The 8,710-nt window shown below is 46.6% G+C and overlaps 1 long non-coding RNA gene across 1 annotated transcript; it reads left to right on the top strand.

Annotated features, from left to right (window-relative positions):
- The first annotated feature begins 3,202 nt into the window (after positions 1-3,202).
- On the top strand, positions 3,203-7,488 carry LOC128310064 (uncharacterized). Its single transcript, XR_008288869.1, has 3 exons — positions 3,203-3,441; positions 3,507-3,695; positions 7,245-7,488. It is a non-coding gene; the product is annotated as an uncharacterized LOC128310064 (long non-coding RNA).
- Positions 7,489-8,710: the final 1,222 nt, after the last annotated feature.

Raw genomic sequence — 8,710 nt, 5'->3', positions numbered from 1 at the left:
AACTACACAATTGCATTTTAATGATAGCCTTCATTTTCACTTTTCGTTCGTTTGTCCACCTTCCGGTTTTTTTCTTCTTCTAGTTGTTCCGCTCCCTCTCCACCCGGAAGAAGCAATTCCTTTACCAACGGGACAGGTTTTTGCCATCTATTCGTCAATCGGTTGCATTCCTTTTCTCACAACAGAAGAAGAACAAGGACAGTAAAAAGGGATAAAATGCCATTTGGCTAGAGGGCCATAATTAACACTAAATGGCGCACACACACACACATGGCTGGTTTGGCCTCGGGATGGGCCATTCCGGCGTGGAATCAGTGTCATGTGTTTCCTGAACCTTCCAGTTTTTGTTTTTGCCCTCTGTCTCTGTGTCCCGTTTCCTTTTACCCAGCACCACATGCGTCAGCAGGCGAACCCTTCCTTAATTAGTTTGCCAACCCTGTACAGGGCCTGCTGTCTGTTGTTTGCGTTGCTTAGGTGTGCGTGTGTATGTGCGGAACAGATAACACGCTTCCACGACGGTAAGGATCGCAAACAGAATCGTTCTATGTGTGGCATTCACTGGCAAGCGGTAGTCAGCGTGTAATTATTATTTAAATTATTTATTCACCAAACCTATTTAACGAAAGGACGAAGATTTGCCCGACGGAACGTTTAGAATGGTGCACACACACACACACACACACACACACACACACATATACATACGGAAGAACGTGTAAAACAAGCAGGACACATGTAAGGACACATACGCACACTTTAAGGCGTGGAACAAGAATTAATGAAGCAAATAATTGCTGTTTGATAATGAAAGAACACAGAAAAAAAATTGCTACCAAAACCAGGACTGATGGAATGAAACGAACGAACAAAACAAAAAAAGTGTAACCCAATGTAACGTAAAGGTGGTAACGCACAGTAACGTGCACATCCTGTAAATAGGTGCTAGCGTTATAGGACTGTTTCACAAAGCTGTTTCGTAAACAAAAACACGCACAAACAACCATCGGAAAATGGGCAATAGCGAGTTTCGGCAGTTATTAGCGTTATTTGGGGAGACGGGGCGCGAAAATGGACACCCGTTTTACAGAACATCCTCGGGCGAACGATTCCTTTCCTATATCAGACTGAATTAGCGTGTAGCGTGAAGGCGTGGGGTTGGAGCGTGTTAGAAAGTGTGATGAAAATTATCGGATGTTAAAAGTACACTGTTTTGGTGGGTGTGAACAATTGGCAATAATTCTAGAAGAGCGGATACGGAACACAAAACTTACCGACTGCACATAGGAAAAACCAATAGCTGAATGCCCTAAATCTAAATGTGGTGCAAATGGAACATTGTAAAAAAAACATACAAAGCCGTACATGTAAATAACAAAAAAAAAAAGGTTAAGTAAATCAGAATGATGCGCTACTAGCAAAAGACAGAAAACAAAAACAAAACAAAGAGAGAAGTCGATTTACCAGAGCGATTTGCAGTAGTAGGGGAAGCAAAAGATTACACAAACACTCGCAAAAACAAACCCATAGAAAAAGTAAAACCGGATGTTACTAAAGACAGAACTAGAACAGTCGCGCTTTCATCACACACTCGGAGTGGCGAACCCTGCACTTGCCCCCATTCACCAGTTCTGACCGGTGGGCGTTTGTGCGGGACAAAAGTGGCCAAAAAAAAAACGGAAACCAACTCGGAACAAAACAGAAAAAAGCGAACCGTTACATTCCGTTCAGTTTGCAGCCCTGTTTTTTTTTTGTTTCTGCAGTTCTCCAGTCTACGTTTTCGCAACGGTTTGCAATTAGTGTCAAATCGATGCAGCAAATGCCAGACAAAGAAATAAGAAAAAAACATGGTAGCCCCGGAAAGGGAAGAAACAAATAAAGCAGTCGAAATGTTTTGCCTACAGCAGGTTAAAGCAAACACAAGTTGCAATATGCGGACAAGCTATACAAAATCGTAAAACAAACAGCAACAAACAAACCACTGAACACTACACTACTAGCGTAAGCGTACGGCAACCAAGTCAAGTGTATGTAAAATAACAAAATGCCACACTAGCTGCTAGAATGCGCCCGTTTGCCTGCTCGTAAAGGAATGAAACAAACAAAAAACCGTATATATATATATTAATATATTTTAGAACTAATGGAGGAAAAAAAACACAAGTGGACAAACATTTGCGAATCGGCGGTACATATATATGAATGACAAGACGCGAAGTAGAGGAAAGGGAAAAAGATTTACATATATACACGCAAAACCACTCTATTATATATATAAATATAAGGAACGGCTAAAGCGAGTACGATATGGTTCACAATAAACCAACAAAACAAAAAACGCGCTAGAAGAAGAGGGAGAGTAAAAGTGAAAGAGAAGAGAAAACAAAACACGTGAATAAAACAAAAAACTAATTAATCAAACATCAACAACGACTCGACTGCATTCGATTTTTATAGTTTGTTTTATGTGTTTTTGTTTCAGTTCCAATTGTTGACACGTTCGAACGAAGTTTCCGGTACATGGGGCAGGAGGTCAGAAGCGGCATTTCAACACGAAGGTGCCTTGCGTACCTAGTTCCGTCCGTGCTGTTTGTCCAACAGTCACCTCATTTCGTGTGTTGCATCGAGCTGTTTTGTCCACCGTGTGCGTTCGATTTCCGCTTTGTTGTGTCTGGATCAAGTTGTCGATCGTTGTTCGGCTTCAGGTGACCCGTCCGGTGAAAGTTTTCCCCTTTTGTGTGGTAAGTAAGTAAGTAAGTGTGAATATTTTAAAATTGTATCAATTTTTATGATCCGTCAAATGGGCACCGATCGCGTTATGCCGTGTGCCAAATGATTTCGGCACAGGTCGCTGGGAGTGGAGCTGACCGGTAATTTGGGTCACGGTGTGAAGCTTTTTGTTCGAATGGAAAAAGGTAGAAAGAGTTGACACAGAGAATAGCACGAGCAATTTTAAGCTTATTTTCGACTACTATTTGGCAAGTGCGAGTGTGCAAGTTCATTGCCGCACGCGGTGGGTCAGCTTCCGAGCAAATAAGGCTTCCGAGAAAGAAATCGATACCCGCTCATAAACGGATTGACAGGGACCATTGCAGAAGCGCTAAGCGGAAATGTTAACATGTGCGCAGTGTTTGTGCAAGTATTAGCAGCCCGTGGGCGTCAGTAAATTGAGTGTAGAACGCGGAGTGAGTGAAATTTGCGAGTGATGAGTTAGCATTTTGACACTGCGTTTAATGTGCGTTTCGCATCATCACCTAACGCAGCGAACTTTGCAGTGCGTAATAAGTAGAAATGTTAATAAGAGTGTGCTGTGTAGATTTAGCATTAAAGCCTTTCCGCTGTGTGCCAAATTGAAGCAACCCTACGACGCCGTACGCCTCCAGGGGAAACCCCCCATTAAACCCACGGAACAGTACGGAATCATCGGCCCGGTGTCATTGAATGGTGAGATTTTGTTGAGCTTAAAAAATTATGCTTCTAATGCTGTATTCTCCACGTTTTTATTAAAGCCGCTTAAGCCTTTCCGAATTGTTGCGAACCGAAGTTCCCCGGGGGGGGGAGAAGGAAAAGGGTGATGGGGACGGTGACGCCCGGCCGAAGGGATTGAGCGGACCGAAACAACCCCGAAGCGGAATTTGCAAAACTCTTCGCTACTGCAGTCTCACCCACCATCAAACATCAAGCCGCCCGTCGACGGTGTAAGTAAATATTGACTTTTAATTAAAACCTAATCTGAGACCTCTGTTTGTGTGTTGCCTGCCGAGCCGGGCGTGTGTGTCGTTTGTAGGGATTGCGAATCGGATGTAGACAGGATGGTGCGCGTGTTTTTTTTTGTTTTGTTATTTTGTTCTGCTGTATGGCGCGTTCCTGCCCGTTTGTTGCATTGTGCTGCGCGCGTGAAGTGGCTTCTTCAGTGGAGAGTGTGATGGAATGTTTGTGTGCCGTGCTTTACTCATTGTCGTTACGTTACGGGGGCGCGCGGGCGCACATTGTTGCCGCCGGAAGTGGCGATCTCGGAATCATCAACACCATCCAATTTCCCCCCGGGCAGCATTGGTCGGACGATCCACGGGGATGACGAATTCGGTTATGGTCTGTAGGTTTTCCAGCGTTTGACGGGCTGGATGTTAGATAGATGGGCGTTTTTTTTGTTGCTGCTCTTCTCGTGTCACTAGTGCTGGGGTACTGTACCGTGCGCTGTACGGTGTTGATTCCACGCTTGGACTGGTTTATCTGTTACAATGTTTCGCGGGATGCAGAGACAGAGAGAGAGAGAAAGACAGCCAAGGTTAGCGTGAACCATGGGACAAATGGAAAGCAAAATGGAGAAGGAGCAACAGAGGGAAAAAAAGCAGCCATACCCCAGAACCACCTATACGAGTTGTCGGTGGTTTTAATCCATGCATCGTTCCGTGCCGTTGGACAACAGACCAAACGGTCAACACACGATCACCACTGCATCACACACAGGTCCACCGGTCGAACAAAACCGGACCCAAAACACCAAACGCCTGTGTGCAAAGTAATAGGCTTTTTATTTGATTTGCGTTGCCAGCGTTACGTTACGAGTTCCAGCAAGAGGTAGAAAGAGAAAGACTCCTGGATGCAATGCAGTTGTGGCGGTGGCATTCGAGATTGAGAGCAGATTGAGTTGCGATATGTGGAGCGGCACGGGCACCCGATCAAGGGCAGACATTAAGCATGGGCTTGGTCGCCTGTGTAGCTACGTTCCGTCGTTCTCCAAAAGACTGAATTTATCGATCAAAGCCTTCGGGAACGCGGTACACTGCGTAATGAACTCTCGCTGTAACTACTACTACTACCACACCCGGCTTGCACCCTTGTCCATGTGGTTTTGCATCGCAAATCCCCACCCGCAATCAAAAACTTCGCTTTATGGTCAGGGTGAGTCCTACAAAAAACGCTGAAAATCCCCGTCCCCTCAAAAAACGGAACAAGTGCGTCGTGGACAGGAGGAGTGCATTGGTGTAATCAAAGTTGGGCAAAAAGCGTGCAACTACCCGAAAAAGCTCTCGGTACGTTATGGTATTCGAAATAACACCAGTGACCTAGTGCCGGAGTGCCGATAATGTCTGGAGCACCGGAGCACACGGGTCTGTTGGGTACAGCTGGGAGCCTTTTGATTGTGAAAGTTTGTCACAATCACTCCAAACTGGAGTCCCCCCGGTAGCCACAATCCCGAAGTCTGCAATTATTTTGCCAAGTTCTACGTACACCTCCGCACACACACTGGCGGGGCCGCCACTCGCCGGAAGGTAAACTTTCGCCTACGGTAAAACATGAGATTATCTTCCAAGTTGGGGGGACCATGGGCTTCGGATGCTGTCAATCAGTGGCTAATTACACAGACAACGCGGTGAATGAGCGGAATTGGATGAAATTATGGACCACGAGAGCCAGCTGGACATACATGGATCATGCCTCATCGCGTACGGATCAGCATGGATTTGGACATTAAAGAATCATGATCCACAGCAGACCCATCCTCACACATCCTCACATCGGTTTCACACGCGAGTTCATTGACGTGACGAACCGGGGAGCGTGTGTGACACATTGAAGCTGAATGGATCGTTCCAACAATCACCGAATGATAAGAGGTTAGTTTGATTGCTCTTGACATCCGTCACATCTGTCAGGGGGGGACATCGGTTTCGGCTGAAGAACGCGGTCGTCGTGTGGCTTATCTTCCGCCGGGTCAATTAATACCCCGGGGCTACGGTTCGGTGATTCTTCCGGGTGTTTGTGAGAGGCGTTGCATTTTTAGCCGTGCCACCGTTTCGGCATAAACCACCACAACCCAGCAGTAGGAACACAGATATTTCACGGACGATTCGGTAGGCAAACAGTTGCCACCGTTGTGTGCCGCTGATAACGAACTTCTCAAATACGGGGTTTTGTTGTTGCTCCGGTTGATCCGTGACGATACACGGGGTGTGTGTAGGGGTCATTACGATTTTAATAACTTTTTCCTATTCTTTTCGTAGGCATTCCCTGTACGAACTGATAAACCGCATGCCCTTGTACACGTCGAGTGAAAACATGCCCTCCAGCGAAGCATCGGAATGTTCCAGTTTGGGCCCAAACCCGCGCATTTTATTATTGCAATCGATTTTATTTTACGGAAGAGCTACACGCACAACACGGCACGCAAACCACTCGCGCAAACACAGAATTGGTGCAAAATCGATATTTTTTCGGTGTTTAGCCGTACCGGCATTATCCACCGTACAGCGTAAATTGATGAGTTTCAACCTGCCCAGGGACGTCTCGACTGCCGCAGCAAACCTTGACGATAGCTCGGTTGTTTTTTTATGTTTGATACCGTCAGCATTTCACTTTTCGCACCGGCAGCAACACCACCAAAAAGGTGCGGCCCAGATCGATCGCGCGAAGAAGGATTTTCGGGCTGGCGGCGTAGGTTGATGGCCTAGCGAAATAGTCGTCCGAATGACGGTAAGCAAAATATTAACGGCACGGACGCCGGTCAACCTGAACCCCCGCCGGTCGGAAAGGGACGAACACACACTCTCTGTCTCTCGCTGACGTTATCGTCACGTTGGATGAAAAATGACAGCAAGAAATGGTCACATTAGTGATCCTTCCCTTTGGACGCGTCTTGTAGGCACAAGGGGGACGGATGCGGGGGGGTGCCCGGGCTGTATGTATTTGTGCGGTGGTCTGTCAAGATAAGTACAGCCCCAAGACGGGTGGCTATTAAAGGGCTTGCTTGTGCGGTGGTACGCTAGACCCGGAGACGAAAGCCTGCCGGATAGCATGGCCATCCGACGTGACGGAATGGCAGGAACGGAAGGGAAAATTATAGGTGTAAAGGAGACAAACGAACTTGGAATGGAAAAAGAGGAAAACGAGGCGACGGGATGGGACGGGACGCACGGTGGTCACTCCATTCCATAGTTCTGTTTGTCGTTGAAACGGAATTGAGTTTTTATTTTAATTTCTTTCCTGCCTTTCTGCTTTTGCTGTTGCGCGGTCTTGTGGTGCATTTTACACCGATACGTACCGTCCCTGCGCTCCACATTCTGGTTTCCGTAGCCATTGCTATGTGCACCGTCCCCAATCCCCGCCGTGGACCACAACGTATCAGGTTTTTTTTTTCTTTTTGGTCTTTTATTCACCCGTCTTTCTTATTTTAATTTTTATTACATAAAGGTAATAGTGGTCATAAAATATAAACTAGTTTCTCCATGTCTTTTTCTTTTTAGATTCCTCCCCTCTTCCGTGTGTGTGTGATGCAGTTGCCGTTCGCGTTGGGCAGGTACACATCGGACGAACTTCCCGTAACGAACATACGGTAGCATGTGGAGGACAACACCTCCACCTGGTGCGTGGATTCGCCATGGTTACGCATGCATCTTACGGCGCACGCACATAGCGCCGATGGTGAACGATGCTGGCCGATGTTGGCCGATTATCATATCGGAGGCGATGCGTTAATTCACCTTTCACCCGCGGCCTGCTCGCGGTGACCGCGAAAAAAGTTGTGTTGTCCAGCCGGTGATGGATGGTTACGGCTTTGTGGCCAAGCGCACAAACACACAAAACAGACGCACAGACTCCTTGCGAGCCGCGAAAGTGTTGCGGTCGATTAGTCGATTAGTGGTTTTGCAAGCCGTTTTGAAGGGAGCTTTTTGGCTTTGTTTGTTTGAAAGGAACTCCCCGCGTGCGAAAGGAATTCAGGACGAAAAGATGACTATCGCGATGTGAAGAATTCCTCGCGCTTTGCTCGATGCGGTGCATCTTTAAACGAGTTCTCAGCACTGCTAATTAGAATACACGGCGTCTAATGTTTTCGTGTCTTATCAGACTTTAACCACAGCGCGCGCGCGCGGGCGGTACATTAGTAAACAACCCCGTATCTGTTTCTAAGCAATCAAACGATTGCCCGATAAATGATTGACTATCGTCCGGTGTGTAAGTGCAAAGTGATTCGATTTCGTGCGTCGCGTTCAAAGGCCGACGAGCCGCAGTGCGTAAAACGTGTGTGTAGTGTCGTGTGTGTTAGTGTGTGTTAGTGTGTGTAGTGTGAAGTGTCATGTTTCGGTAACGCTAATGGGTCAACAACAACATCACCAGGTAGGTGCCCGATGAAGCAGTGCCGCCGCCATGTAATACCGAAAAGAAGAAGGTAAGTGGAATTTTACGAACCTTCACTTTGTTTTATACATCTTAAGTATTTCCCATAGTATTAGAGGGTACTGTTTTGCATCTTACAGTTGTGATGGGGGGCTTTTTTTCCCCCCGGATAGAAGTTCCGGATAGAATTTAAAAGAGCCTTGGTGAGGAAGGCAATGCAGGGTTCGTCTATGTCGCTCCGGTACTCTTCTTGATGTTTGTTTCATCAGGGCTCGTTCATCTCGTTCTTTTCTTCACACTGAATAGGGTCAGCCTCATTTACGGTAGGTCCGGATAGGACATCGGACTGCCAAAAGACGTGGGATGTCGTAATTTTTGTCGCCGTTCAACATTTTAGTCAGCTTCTCTCGACAACAACATCGAAAAAAAAAAAAGGAACATCCAACCCCAGCAAGAAAGGACCGAAAATCAGAAAACGTTCGTCTGGTTTCCCCGGATTCTCTCTCTCTGTCCGCGACCGCGCGACCATTAAGTTTGGAAACGTGTTAATTAAAAGAAAAAAGTAATTATTATTTTGCCCCTTTTGCTTTCTCTC

Source organism: Anopheles moucheti, chromosome 2 (assembly GCF_943734755.1).
Source record: "Anopheles moucheti chromosome 2, idAnoMoucSN_F20_07, whole genome shotgun sequence".
Taxonomy (NCBI): Eukaryota; Metazoa; Arthropoda; class Insecta; order Diptera; family Culicidae; genus Anopheles; species Anopheles moucheti.
The sequence above is the reverse complement of the archived record's forward strand: the minus strand, read 5'-3'. Positions and strand labels throughout refer to the sequence as shown.